This window comes from Parasteatoda tepidariorum, chromosome 6 (genome assembly GCF_982258835.1).
Source record: "Parasteatoda tepidariorum strain Cologne lab strain chromosome 6, Ptep-v5.0, whole genome shotgun sequence".
Taxonomy (NCBI): Eukaryota; Metazoa; Arthropoda; class Arachnida; order Araneae; family Theridiidae; genus Parasteatoda; species Parasteatoda tepidariorum.
This window is the reverse complement of record NC_141760.1, coordinates 36997703-37013777: the sequence shown is the minus strand read 5'-3', so window position 1 is coordinate 37013777 and position 16075 is coordinate 36997703. Positions and strand designations below refer to the sequence as shown.

The window sequence follows — 16075 nt, the reverse complement described above, 5'->3', positions numbered from 1 at the left end:
TGGATGAATTTACTGTTTTGTTGACTGTTACTGTTTGTTATTTTCTGAGCTAAGAAAATAAACCTAATTATCAGAATCTTTACAACAATTTGATCTGATAATAGCATCCGATTTTTAATTTTGTTTTCCAATTTAAAAAAAACGCTTTAGAAAACGATAAAAAAAAAGATTTATAAGTTTTCAAATGCTGAGTAAGTTTTTAAAAAAATTTTATCATTTTTTTGTTGTTGAAAATTTACTCTAAAGTTTTCAAATGACCGTGATACTTGGATAAAGTAAATTCAAATCGATTATTTCTTTATTTTATAAACTAATTTTAAGAGGAACTGGTTTTTAAGTGCTAATTTAATTTTATATTGAAACTTTTATAAGTCAAGACTTAATGTCTTTCATTTAAACGAGTATTATGATCCCATTAGCAGAAGTACACTGTAAAAAAATTTGGTTAAAATTACGGTATAAAGTACTGGCATCCATAGAAAATCTACATTTACCGTAAAATATAATACCGTAGTTCTATTTAATATTTACCGTAACATTTAATATATACTACATTTAATATATAATAACATAATAATATTATTATTAATTTAATTTAATATATTAATTTAATATTATACCATAATATATATTTAATAAGAATGATTCAATAAATTTAAACGGTTATTATTGCTGTAAAATTGGCATTATATCAGATTTTTTGTTCCGTAACATTTTCTGTTAAAAATTGTATTTCAGGGTATAAAGTACCGACACTCTGAATGCCCGTATTTTTTACCATAATTTGATCCGGAATTTTTCACAGTGTACTATATTCGTAAAAACTGCTTAAAATTATTGAAATAATATTTAATCAAGTAGCAATAAATGAAATGTTGTAACGAAATAAAAAAGTTTTTTCAAAGGATAATAATGACGTGGTTGCTCCTAGCCTGAAAATTTCACGCAAACACCAAGAGCTCAAAAAGCGTTATGGTAGTAGATTAGAAAACCGCTATAACCCTTGATATATATTTGTTGTTCTTATCTTATTTGTGCCTAATTTTTCTTTCTTATGTGTGCTTCATTTTCGAAATAGAAATGTTAACCAGAACAAGCAACTTATGTTAAAATTTAAGTATATATAGCCAAAAATATGCCACCACCTTTTTTTATTTTTGCAATTTTTGTTTCCTGTAGTTAATCAGTATCTTTTAATTTATCTTTAATATCATTAAAGGGCATTGATTATTTGAGACTTAATGGTTTGAGGTATAGATTTAACTAATAAACAAAACTGACACATGCCAATAAAAAACATAATAAAAAAATTAAAGATTTAAGTAATGACGAATTAGACATATTTTATCAAAAGGAAAATACATGATTCATAAAAGACTACAGATTGAACTATTTTACAAAATTAGCATACGTCATTAAAAACAAAAGGCTTAGTAGAAACACTACAGACTACACTAAATGAAATAATTCCTGGAAACTGAAGCGTAAAGATATACTTAAAATGTAAATACTACATTCGCTTCGAAAAATAATATGCAGATGGTATACCATCTGCTTGGCTTTGGCTGATGGCTTTTACCATCTCTTTATAAGTATACAGATTAATATATATATATATATATATATATATATATATATATATATATATATATATATATATATATATATATATATATATATATATATATATATATATATATATATATATATATATATATATATATATATATATATATATATATATATATATATATATATATATATATATATATATATATATATATATATATATATATATATATATATATATATATATATGCAGAGGGAGAGAGAGAGAAAGATTTTTATATTTTAATATATTTTTAAGTACAAGTACAAATGATATACAAAGATATATATTAATGCGTAAATCAATGTCTTTAAAGCATTATTTTTCAAAAAAAAGAGAAAAAAAAAGAAAAAGAAATGTTTAAAAAAGTTACCTTTATTTTTTAAAGACTGTTTACAATTTAATTCTTTAATTAAGGAAATGTCTGCGCTTTTTTTAACTTTTTGTGGTTTTTCTTTTACTAAATTACATTTTAATGGTATTTAATTTGCCATTGTCGGAAAAATAATTTTCTAAAAATTGCCTTATTTTTGACACAAAGTTTGAACTTGTACGTTCTGTTACCGTTAATCTTTATTCCTAAAATTCCTGCTGGAGAATGTTAAGTGCATTCTGTTACTCGAGTAACGAGGATCTAAATAAGCAAAAAGTTTGTTGCAAATGACATTGTTGCGTGACGTTTTTAGTTCGTAGTTGAATAAAATGGCAGTGAAAAGTTATTACGTTATAATTCTCTTCAAAAAAGAAATTCACACAATTTTAATTTTACGTGCAAGTAAATCTTTGTATTTAAATGTAAGAACTTTCATTTGAAAGTGAAATCTTATGACTTGAATGCTTTAATCAGTTCTCTGAAGATAAATAATAAATAATCGTTTTTTAGTTAAACAGTGCAATTCAGCTAAACAAGCTGCTTTACTTCAGAACTGTTTTTTTTACTTAATAATTATTATTTCTTTTAGTTTTTAAACTACTCGTTCTCTCTTTTTAAATAGAATAATTTAGAAATTTAGTTATACGGATAATAGTCGAATAATTTTTAATAATTATATAATCTGTATGAAGATAAACAAATGTGTAATACAATCAGATGCACAGTGTGCCAAAAAAAAAACAAAAAAAAACGGACCACCTGAATAACTTTTGATCTAATCGGATCTTCACGTTTTAGGACTTTATCTTAAAGGTTAAAGGTGGTAACTTTAAATATGCTAAATATTTAGTGCAGATGATATTTTAAGTTTCGAAATCAGACAAAAAAATTCATTTTTTTCGAACAAACATATAATTTTTCGACGTATTTGGATTTCTGACCCCCAAACCATAATCTGTCCCAATAGTTTGGTCAGGAGAGCGCACTAATGTATGGACCCTTTAATGTTAATTATACTTTTTGAATATTTCGTCCAGTACTTTTTAAGTGAATTGAAAAAGTTTTGCACACAATTATGAAATTCGTTTATCCAAAGATAATTCCATGCAAAAAATACCTTTTAGTAAATATTTATTATTTTATTTAATAATGGTTGAAAAATTTCTTAACTGTAAGGTATACAATTTTTGTCATCATTTTAAGAAATATAATTTTACGTTGTAAAATACAAAATGTAAGCAAAATCGGCAATATAATTTCAAAACTCAGATATTTAAATCGCTCTGAATCCGTAAAAAAGTCATATTTATTCAAAGAATGTTTGTTTCTGTGTATAGCATATTTGAGGTCACCCCCTCGAGTCAGAAAGATTGAGTCCTAGATCATGAAGATCCAATCATTTTATCAAAAGTTATACTGGGTGGTCTGTTTTATCTTCTTATTTTTTCTTTCTTTTTTGAGCACTGTACCCTAAATAATAGATCGATTAAGGAAAAATGGAAAGAGCAAGGTTTAATGTGACATGCTGAGGAAACTTGATAATTTTTCTCCCCAAAATTAAAAATTAGTTACAAAGCTTGAAACGAGAAGGCGCTGCTTACCACGAAAACTTGGTCAGGAGAGCGCTCCAAAGTTTAGACCCTTTAATGTTAATTTCACATTTTGCATATTTCGCCATACCTCGAGAACTTTTTAAGTGAATAGAAAAAGTTTTGCACACAACTATAAAATTCGTTTATCCAAAGATAATTTTATGCAAAAAAAAACTTTTCGTAAATATTTATTATTTTATTTAATAAAGATTGAAAAACTTTTGAAGTAAGGTATACAATTTTTTTCATCATTTTAAGAAATATAATTTTACTCGGTAAGGTACAAAATGTAAGCAAAATTGGCTATATATTTCCTGAGATATTTAATTTAAAAACTCAGATATTTAAATCCCTCTGAATCCGTAAAAAAGGCATATTTATTCGAAGAAAGTTTGTCTTTGTGTATAACATATATGAGGTCACATCCTCGAGTCAGAAAGATTGAGTCCTAGACCGTGAAGATCCAATCATTTTATCAAAAGTTATACTGGGTGGTCTGTTTTATCTTTTTATTTTTTATTTTTTTTTGAGCACTGTAACCTAAATAATAGATCGATTAAAGAAAAATGGAAGGAGCAAGGTTTAATATGACATGCTGAGGAAACTTGATAATCTTTCGTCAGAAAATTAAAATTTAGTTACGAAGCTTGAAACGAGAAGGCGCTGCTTACCACGAAAACTTGGTCAGGAGAGCGCTCCAAAGTTTAGACCCTTTAATGTTAATTTCACATTTTGCGTATTTCGCCATACCTCGAGAACTTTTTAAGTGAATAGAAAAAGTTTTGCACACAACTATAAAATTCGTTTATCCAAAGATAATTTTATGCTAAAAAAAAATTTTCGTAAATATTTATTATTTTATTTAATAAAGATTGAAAAACTTTTGAAGTAAGGTATACAATTTTTTTCATCATTTTAAGAAATATAATTTTACCCGGTAAGGTACAAAATGTAAGCAAAATTGGCTATATATTTCCTGAGATATTTAATTTAAAAACTCAGATATTTAAATCCCTCTGAATCCGTAAAAAAGGCATATTTATTCGAAGAAAGTTTGTCTTTGTGTATAACATATATGAGGTCACATCCTCGAGTCAGAAAGATTGAGTCCTAGACCGTGAAGATCCAATCATTTTATCAAAAGTTATACTGGGTGGTCTGTTTTATCTTTTTATTTTTTATTTTTTTTTGAGCACTGTAACCTAAATAATAGATCGATTAAAGAAAAATGGAAGGAGCAAGGTTTAATATGACATGCTGAGGAAACTTGATGATCTTTCGTCCGAAAATTAAAATTTAGTTACAAAGCTTGAAACGAGAAGGCGCTGCTTACCACGAAAACTTGGTCAGGAGAGCGCTCCAAAGTTTAGACCCTTTAATGTTAATTTCACATTTTGCGTATTTCGCCATACCTCGAGAACTTTTTAAGTGAATAGAAAAAGTTTTGCACACAACTATAAAATTCGTTTATCCAAAGATAATTTTATGCAAAAAAAAACTTTTCGTAAATATTTATTATTTTATTTAATAAAGATTGAAAAACTTTTGAAGTAAGGTATACAATTTTTTTCATCATTTTAAGAAATATAATTTTACCCGGTAAGGTACAAAATGTAAGCAAAATTGGCTATATATTTCCTGAGATATTTAATTTAAAAACTCAGATATTTAAATCCCTCTGAATCCGTAAAAAAGGCATATTTATTCGAAGAAAGTTTGTCTTTGTGTATAACATATATGAGGTCACATCCTCGAGTCAGAAAGATTGAGTCCTAGACCGTGAAGATCCAATCATTTTATCAAAAGTTATACTGGGTGGTCTGTTTTATCTTTTTATTTTTTCTTTTTTTTTTGAGCACTGTAACCTAAATAATAGATCGATTAAAGAAAAATGGAAGGAGCAAGGTTTAATATGACATGCTGAGGAAACTTGATAATCTTTCGTCCGAAAATTAAAATTTAGTTACAAAGCTTGAAACGAGAAGGCGCTGCTTACCACGAAAACTTAAGAAACACTGTTTTCTAACTGACCACTATTTGGCTCGACAACGTGATAAAGCTTGAAAACGTGATTGATACACATCTGTGAATATATTTTCAGTGAAAATAGTCAGAAATGCAGTAAAAAAAGACTGTTTTATAATTATTCACGGGCAATCTTTAAAGGAACTTTACAACTAATTTTGAAACTTATCAAAAAAGAGAACTAATAAAGAGTTTAAAGAGATATAATATTTCGTTTATATTATTTTAGGATTAATATTGGATTTATTATTGTTATTCAAAAACGAAGGTTTTTTATTTGCTCTTCTAAAATTTTTTTTTAAGAAATTCTTGCAGCACATTTTATAATAAACTTTTCATAATATGAAAATGATGCCTGTAAAATTAGCTGCGACTATTAAACTCGATTTTTATAAGTTACACGCGATATTTCATTAGTTATTTTTTCTTGCAGTTTTTTCTGTAGTACTTTTTCGTTAAAATTTGCTTATATTCTTATCTTTTTTTTTCATGTTTTGAACTAAGAATATGTAAAAATATTCACCTTATTTTTTCTCCAGAAATATGTTTTAAAAGCTCAACTATAAATCCAAATGAACACGTTATCTCTGACAACTTCAGAAATGCTGATTCTGTTACGTACCTGCGATTCATATGCCATACAGTTTGATGACGGAACTATAATTAAACATTAAAGAGCTTGTGATAAAATCTTATAAGTAGAATCATATGAATTTTTATTTATAACAATTGTTAATGTTAAATTAATGCAAAAAAATAATTTTTTCGAAAGTGATTCCTAAGGGAATAATTAAAATTTCTAAAAATGCCCCTCTATGTCAATATCCACATTTGAGAACCCAAGCACCAACGGTTCTGAAATTATAAAAGATTTAAAATAGCATTCCGTGACAAGAACAGGCAAAATACTGAGCAAACATAAAGGAAAAGATAAAAAAATACAAAAAGTTTAAGAAATAGAAATAATTCTTACTTGGAGACAATCATTTATGATATTCGCTTAATTTATGAAACAGACTGTTTTATGAAATTTAACGAAATATTATGCGTTTACATTGAAAAATTCCTTTAGAAAAAAATCGTTTATGCTTAAAGCATGCACAAATGAAAAACGGAATGTTTTTTTAAAATTATTTTTATTCTCCGTATCGAAAGGAAAAGCAACGCGGGTTTTTGTAATATTCTGTCAAAAGACTATGAATAATTAATATACGAGTATAAGCGATTAAGGAAATAACATTAATTTTTAAATTTGGAAAACATTTCGGTTATGATAAATAATTATCTTTTAGCAGCAATTAATTCTCTAAATAACATGATAAAAAACTGATTTAAACAAAACGCTTTATGGTATACTCCCTTATTTCGTAAATTATAAGTGTTCCTGCTATTATAAATCTTTTCTAGTCTGTTTGCCTCAATATTTTTTTCTTCATTTTTTTCTCTAATGCTTTTTTCTAAAACTTTCTAGAAGTAATTTTTTAAACTAAATAAATACTAAATATTTGTAATAAATATCTGTTGCATTGTATTTTATCAAGGTTGTAAACAATATGCAATATTAAGGTGAACTATTACATGGTGATAGAAATTTTCATATCGTGCTGTATACAATGCTTAAAGTAGCAGCAGTGTTTTTACTAAAACGGAATATGATTATTATTTATAATTTAAAGGTACAAGAATTTCATTTATGTGAACAAAAATAACGTCATGAAATCCATCTTGTTGAAATTAATTTTTGTGTTTATATATATATATATATATATATATATATATATATATATATATATATATATATATATATATATATATATATATATATATATATATATATATATATATATATATATATATATATATATATATATATATATATATATATATGTATATATATGTATATATATGTATATATATATATATATATATATATATATGTATATATATATGTATATATATATATATATATATATATATATATATATATATATATATATATATATATATATATATATATATATATATATATATATATATATATATATATATATATATATATATATATATATATATATATATATATATATATATATATATATATATAATGATATTTGGCTCAGGAAATTTATGTAATTTATGTAAAATATCTAAAGATAAGGATATTGACTAATGTGTTCAAAGAACAGTTCCAATGCTTTTAAAAATATACAGAGAAGACTCCATAACTCCTGAAGGGGACATTGGTAAAATCATTCTTACTGTTTTATTGTTAATTTTCAGAACTTTTGGCTTGCATCCTGTGTAAAGCGTACAGCGTGTGTAGTTGTGTAGTGTAAAGTATACTTATATTCTTTAATTATTAAATTTACAAATAATGTACATTTATTTGAAAAGTGTCAAAATAATTTTGAATTCGTATCTTTAAACAATAAGCATTTTTTTCAATCTTTACATAATGCGTTTTTTCATCATTATTTTATACTTATTTTCGCATTTTTTTCCCTTTTACATTGAAATAAGATATCCAACTAGCAAGTTAATGCTAACGCATAGAGTTCAAAGAACCAAATCAAAATTCTATTTTTATCGTTATAAATTTAATGAAAGCATTTTTTAGCATGTACTTTGTGATATTTCTTAAAAAAACAGTTGCTTCAAAATGAAATATGCAAACAAGGTATTTTCCTTTACGAGAGAAAATGAAATACTATTTTCCAAGCAACATTTTTCTTCTGTCTAAATGTAAAAAAAAATATTATTTTTTTATTTGATCTATTTTTTCAAGCAACATTTTTCTTCCGTCTAAATGCAAAAAAATGATTATTTTTTTTATTTAATCTATTTCTTCAAGCGTAACACTTTTAGTATATAAAACATTGGGCATTTTATTTTTTATTTTTCCAATTGAATTTTCGCTCATTCCTCTGATAATACTTAAAGCTACTCTAAATACATATAAATAATCCATAGTGCAGTGAGGAATTTCAAAATCAGAAGGAATTCCAAGTCACCTCCAAATGCAAAAATCAGAAGGAATCAGAAGGAATTCAGAATTTGAAATTTTTATTATTTTTCTTCTAGGCAATTCAAGATTCCAACTACCTGGAAAAACTCAAAAACTTAAACTTATGACATTTCTACATCTTCTTCTTCTGACAATTCTATGACATTTCTTCTTGTGAGTACATAAATTTCAATAATTTTTAATGAGATTTTGTTTAATAAGACTTACTATAATATAGCTAATATAAACTTATCCATATTTCATTTTATTACCATCGTTCAACACCCTACCCAATTTTGAGTTTTACGACTACCAATGATCAAGTCCGGAGCCTTGTAATTTTGAATTCAATCTAGAAGAAAGGAAACTGCTGGATCAAGTATTGGGAAAAATTTTCTTCTCTGGAGGATTTTTGATGGAACGAACCAGCATTTGCGTTACACAGAGATGAAAACCAGGAAAACTTCTCACTGTTAGCCTGAGAACAAGAGACTATAACCCTTGATTAATCTACGACTGAAGATATCTTTGTTTCAGCACTGTGATCTAGTGAGTCGGGTGTGGAATTCGAATTCTAGTCATCACTGGAATTCGAACCAAGTCACCTCCAGATGCAAAACTATCGGGTAGTTGGTAGAATAGCTAGTCTGCAATCCTTTTACTGATAAGTACATTTCTAAGAAATTTAGACTCTTCGCCCTCGACTGGATCTACGACTCAAAATGTTAAATTTTCTACATTTTAATATTTAATAACCGCATTATTTATAAGACCTCGTGTATTTAAGGGTTTAAGTTGGGCTTGGTCTTTGGACTCAAAGTGAATACCTCCGTTTCTTTAACCGTTTAAAAATCTTTGTGTGCAAAGGATTAATGAGACGAACATTTTCTTAAAAAAAAATTATTGATCCAATTCTTGATTTTAGAAATATTAAAATTATTTTTTGGTGCTAATAATTTTTTTAATAACTTATTGCGTTGAAAAGCCGACTGAATTCTAAGTTTACGACTATCATATGTTCAACTCTATAGTCTTTTAACCTAACTTAGAAAACAAGGGAGCTCTTGAATTAAGTATTGGGAGAAATTTGCCTCTGTGGAGGACTTTCTGATGGAACTCACCCGCACTTGCGTTGCATGGAGAGGAAAGCCATGAAAAACTCCCACAATTAGCGGGCCTCTAACCCATGATCCGTCTACCTCTAAGAATATGTTACGTCAGCAGTGTGGTCTGAGTGAGCAGGGATCAGAAATCTTATCAACCAGTCACCACTGGGTTATGAACTTGACTCACCTCATTGGGAAGCGACCGGTCTATCCCCTAAGCCACGGCGGCTCAATACCTTTCTTTAGATAATGTCCTCACCAAAATTCTTTTTAAAAAATTTTATTATATGTTATTTATTTAAAATATTCGTCTGTTTTTTAAGATCCCAATTAATTCTTTTCAGCAACATGGATTTTGAAATTAAAGCTTTACATCTAGTTTAAAGCATTTTAATTATTGCCTTTGGTCAAAGAGTTCCAAAAGCAGTCTTAAATAAATGAAATATTTTTTTTTTACTGCTCAGTATTTATTGGAAATATCATGTGCAATGGATTTAAAAACATTTATCAGCTTAAAAAAATAAGCTGCATAGTGACAACTCTCATATTTTAGATTGAGACTCTAGCTGTAGAAAGTGAGTAACGGCTGACTGAATTCTAATGCTATTAATCTTATATTTGGCTTTCATTTCTCAAATTCTTTAGTTTGGCAAGAATTCAATACGATCATTATTCCTTGTCAAACGACATTACAGTAAACATTTTTCAAAAGAAGTTCCATTAGAATTTACCTAAGTATGTTCTGGTTTCATTACAGAAACAAAACAATAAACTCCAATTTCACATGGTATGTTTTTAGTTGACATTTATTTATTACTATTCCTTCTATATATGGTTTCTTTTTTAATTTGAATAACAAAGCAGAATAAAAATGCAGTTGAGTAAAAAACTGAACCTTAACAATAGTTCGTTTAAAAATAACTTTTTGATAAACTCACAATTGGGAAATGTGGCTTACAAAAGAGATATTTTGTAGCCTTTTGTAAAAATTATTCTTACTATTATCTTTTTTTTTCTGTTCACGTTAATATTATCTAACATACATAATTCTCTTACGTGGCTCCCAAATTTTGGCTGTATTTCTTTTCCGCCGGTGGCAACGTTTGCTTTGCTCTGCTTACGTTACTACTTCTCTTACAATGGGAATCGAGCAATGATTGCCGCTAAAAATGTCACATGCCAAATCTAGCTGAGGTGGCTCAACATATAGCTCTTTTAAAAACTGAAACTGAAATAACCAGAGAGCATCAGCTGCGGCAATCTCATACTATTAAGCTAGGCAGAAGTGAGTTGTCTTTGTCAATAGATCTCTATTTTAAAATTTTGTCGAAAGCGCTTTTTTTCACGAAGTTATATATTACGAATTTATTTGACGATTTTTGATTTATATCACGAATTATACTATAGCACATTTCTAATAGGTTTAACGAATTACATGTCATTTATTTGAATTCAAATTTATTTTAATGACTAAGTATTTATTAAATAGATGTACTTTTTTTTAAAAAAAAGGTTTTTATATGGATTTGAATAATTATTTTGAATTCCTAGAATTTTGTGCATTTGCAATGTACCTAAGTTAGTAGCGACCGAAGCGAGCTTGGTTTGCGAAGCAAACCATATAAGATTGCGTAGCAATTTTCGGGGTTGGCGAGCATTAGCGAGCAGGGGGAGTAGCCCACTAGTTTTATTTAATCTTATCCTACCTTGTTTTCTGCTTTTCTTTTCGTTATTAGAAATTGAGATTTATAGCATTTAAATAGGCTAACCTTTAATAATATAAGACTTTAATGCAGTTGATTTCTTCATAATCTATGTTTAAACAGTGTGAAGGCCAATCCATTACGTCAATTTCATTGTCATGATACTTATCCAGTTAACCTAGCGCCATGGTAGTTGTCATCCAGGAAGTAGCATAGGTTGAACCCACTAAACTGCATACTATCTTCCAAAATAGTAACATTACAATAAAATGGAAATAAAAACCTCCTCAGTTCATAGGCAGGTAGATAACATTTTATTTAACACCTCAAGGAGCCCATTTCCATTGATCTACACTGTGAAAAATTCTGGCACCGATAAAAACTTCATTACAAATGTAAGTACCGCTCTTATACAAAACTGAGAAGGGAATTATTTTGTATTAATGCAGATATATTATATTTCAATAATAATAAAATTATAATTTATTTATCTTTAAAATGAATAGTTTTAGCCCCTTTACAGTTCAGAAATATTCTGTTAAAGATTTTAAATCTAGCTCCCCAAAAGTGAACTAGTATTTTAAAATGAATATGATGCTTTTAAGTCGTTATCCATTTTGCTCATAGACCCCGTTAATTTTGTTTCCCTGTATCATGAAACGATAATTATAGTCTTACCATTTTATGCAAAGGCATTGGACAGAAAAGTTCGGTGGTTTGAACATGAATAAACCAAATAGGTCTAAATATCTTTGGTTGTCTAATTTGGTTGCAATATCTGAATATTTAAATTATTTATTTATCCTTTATTTAACGGTATTTAAAAGTAACACTGATTCATCCTAACTTCTTAATCACTGTAAAAAACTCCGGATCAAATTACAGTAAACAGTACCAATACCAGGATTCTGATACTTCTTATTGTGTAATCCGTTTTAATGGGAACATGTTACGGATCAACAAATCTTCCACACCGAAGTTTTTGCGAAATAATTACTGTATAATTAATGAATCACTCTAATTAAAGAAATTTTACTGCAAGAATTATGGTGCAGTATGTTACGGTTAAAATGGATTTTACTGATGATGCACCCAAAGTCTCGATATTTTATATTTTAATTTGATCCAGAATTTCTAACAGTGTACGGTCCCCCTTTAACGTGCTTTGCATCTCTTTAACTTGATGATCAAAGATTTATAAATGGCAGTATGCTCATGAAAAACCACAGAGGTTTTCTTACGGCTGGTATTCAACAAAACAGCAATTTTCGAATGTTAAAACTGCTGTGGCATGCAGGTTAAGTTGAGTGCGGTTCTTCTGAATTTCTTTTAAAAGCATTCGTCTTTCTCTTATCTTCAGTTCCGAAGGTCTGTTGATGCGGAGCACGTTCTGAAGATCACTACTCACCTTTTTCTTCTGAATGGTATGGCAACAATGGGTGATTCAAATCTCTAGCTATGACCCATAAGTATCACCCTTTCAGGAAGACCTGACAATTACACCTTTTTTGCAATCAAATAATTCTTTACATTGTGATATTGTGCAAACAACAACTGTTGCTTCTTGATTAATCGTATCTTATTTCTTCCTGGTGTATCTTATTTCAGAACTGCAAACAACGTCATTTGGATATCATAATATTTTATTCTAGATGATGTAAAAAATCCTGTTAATATTTCCTTCATGTTTTGATTTGCTTCCAACTATCTGATTATGTTACATTTTATTTGTGAAGTAAAGAAAAAAATTACTGCGCATCAATTTTTGGAAGCTAGCTAGTGATAATCATCATATATTAAACTAAGGGCATATACCGGGTAATTCTTAAAGAGGTCACAAGCTGGACCTAGCGGACATGAGAAACATCATACAGGTTGAGAATTGCATTGTGACTTGTGGTCAGAAATATTACCATATCACTAACTTTTCTAACAGGGATTTGCTGTTTGTGCGCATTTGTACCGGTATTTTTAATAATCTAAATTAGCTTACTTTTTATATTTACCTATAATATTGTCAAAAATTGTGTTCAAAGATGATTAGATATACAAATAGCTGCCTAACTGTAATTTAACATTTGGGGATCAACCGGGCGAGCTTTTCAAGTTAATCGCCAAAACCATAAATTACGATAAAACGACTAAAACTGGGCAAGTACGACAAGAAATATTAAGAAATATAAAATTAAGAACATTTAAATACAAAAGAATACAAGAACAAATGCACACAAGTAGGTAGTTCATAATAAGAAATAGTCCGTATACTTAACCAGTATATAAAATAAAAGCAAGGTTTAAATTTAGAGTAAAGTGAAAAACAACATAAGTAAAGCACAAGTCAAGTACAGGCATGGATTCTGAAGTCTATTTCTTTACTTGATTTGTGCTTCATTTACGCTTTTATTCAATTTAGTCTACGTATCACAAAGTGTACCCTATAGCACAAAGCACGTGACATAAAGCATACCTTACACCTTTTAGGATGGTTTTAAATTTGCTTAAAAATTTTAAAAGAAATGAAAAATGCAATTTATTATTTTTTTAAAAATTTATTTTTCAGTTTCAGTTGACTAACATATAGTATCAGTAAAATATATGAGTAAATATTGTTATCACTAAATAAACAGGCATACAATTCAAGAGTATTCAAAATGTTGAAACTCCAAACTTTCTTTGAGAAAAAAAATTCTTTGACAGCTGAAAAATTCTTTATGCGTTATATTTGTAGAACATGTTAAGGATTTTCTACAGAAAAATGTGAAGAAAAAATTCAATAAAAGATTCAGAAGTTGTATCTTGTCTAGAGTCTCTAGAAACTTATATTGGGAACGTATTCTCCTTTTTCATTATTCCAAGGAGATATTTTAATATTTCCTCTTTCACATTTTATATATTTCTAACCCGTCTTTTTGAATTTCATTTCAATGCCGTTTGTAAAATAATAACGAAATTTATTTTGACTTTTTAAAAAATATATACCATTTCATATTTTGTGAATTATGTATATTTGATGCACATTTCACTATCGTAACACTTATTTATGAAAATCATGACATTTTAAAAAAGAAAAATTCAATATTTGAAGAATAGACATCCAATATTATACTGTCATGTTTGTAAATATTAATATAGTTTTAATGTTTTGAACAAACAGAATTATACATTTTCTGTTTAAAATAACTTACAGTTACATTGGCATGACAGAAGAAAATATTTAACATATTGTTTTCAATTTTCAGATATATAGCAAATTCTTTGAGAATTTTTCCAATTATATTAATATTATTCAAATTAAAATATTTTTTTTTGGAATATAAAATTAAACTTCCGTGACTTGCAACGTTTACAAATTTCATTTAAAGCGTCAACAATCAGTTATATCTTTAGTTTCAATTCTTTTTTATAGCATAAAGTAAACAGAGTTATTTGAAAATTCGTGATCAGATAGAAACATGGATTTATTTTAAACGTTTTATTCGGACCTGCTAGTGGTTGTTGTAAAACTATCCATCCTTCACAAGGGTAATAAAAAAAATAATTTTTCATCATTTTACTTCTGTTCTATTATTATTCATGTTTAACATTTAAGATGCTTCTTGTTGGATCAACAACGAAAAAGCATAACATGCCAGCTGATCATCATGGTAGCAAAATGAAATTTTTAATAATATTTTGATGGCTGCTGTTGCTCCAACATAGTATATATCTACAGCTTACTTGTTGACCATCGTAATGGTAAAACAACATCTGCCATTAAAATATGATGGTTGATATTGGTCGATCAAAAATCAAAAATTACTTGATGGTTTACCATCATAGCAATTAAGCAACATTTTCATTTTGTAATGAGGGAAGTTTGTTGGATTAAAACTTGATGGAAATTGTTTTATGATGGTGACTACCAACATAAACCATCAAAATCCTTTGAGTTTACCATCAAGAATTTTGTCTTGGTGTTACTAAAAAAGATTAAATATGGATATTTTTACAGTAGCTTTACATAGTTTTGGGCTAATCACTGCACAGCCAGAATGAGCTTCCTGTGATAATCTAATCAAATTATCATGACATATGAATTATTGGGAGAATTTACTGCTGCAAAAGTTTTCATTCTTATGAGTAATAATTAAAGTTGTTATTTTTAGAATAATATTTATTTAGTTTAAGCGATTCAGTGATTTTACTGTAACTGTTACTGTAAAAATTACTATATATTAGACTTTTTGTTCCATAACATTTTCTAGTGAAAATGGATTTTACCGCAATTTGATCTGGAATTTTTTTACAGTGTACCAGCGAACTTCTGATCACTTAAAAAATGCTTTAAAAATTAGCAATAAACGTCAGTAAATAAATGAAAATCATCCACTCCTTCCTGCTAAATCTTAATCATCAGGAAAGAAATATGTGAAAAAATTAAGTAAAATTATGTTGAAATAATAAGCGATATAATAAAAGCAGGTCGTGATATAAAATTCAAAAGTGTATTTTTATCTATATTCTAGAGGGGTCAACCGGCCGTCGACTTGCTTAACACCCCAAATCCCATAAATGTTAAGCAATAGTTTTTTTTTGGGCGTGAAACGGATTGTTACAATAAAATAAACAAGTACAAGAGGCTGGGGTACTGTGAACCATGCTATCAACAATTATTCAAAGATAT

General features: G+C 27.7%; 1 protein-coding gene across 1 annotated transcript in view; it reads left to right on the top strand.

Annotated features, from left to right (window-relative positions):
- Positions 1–8679: 8679 nt before the first annotated feature.
- Positions 8680–16075, top strand: part of LOC107437254 (neuromedin-K receptor) — a 112133-nt gene continuing 104737 nt past the window's right edge. Inside the window, exon 1 of the mRNA XM_087165641.1 lies at positions 8680–8777. The gene's annotated coding sequence lies outside the window, so the exon portion shown is untranslated. The remainder of the gene's footprint in view (positions 8778–16075) is intronic.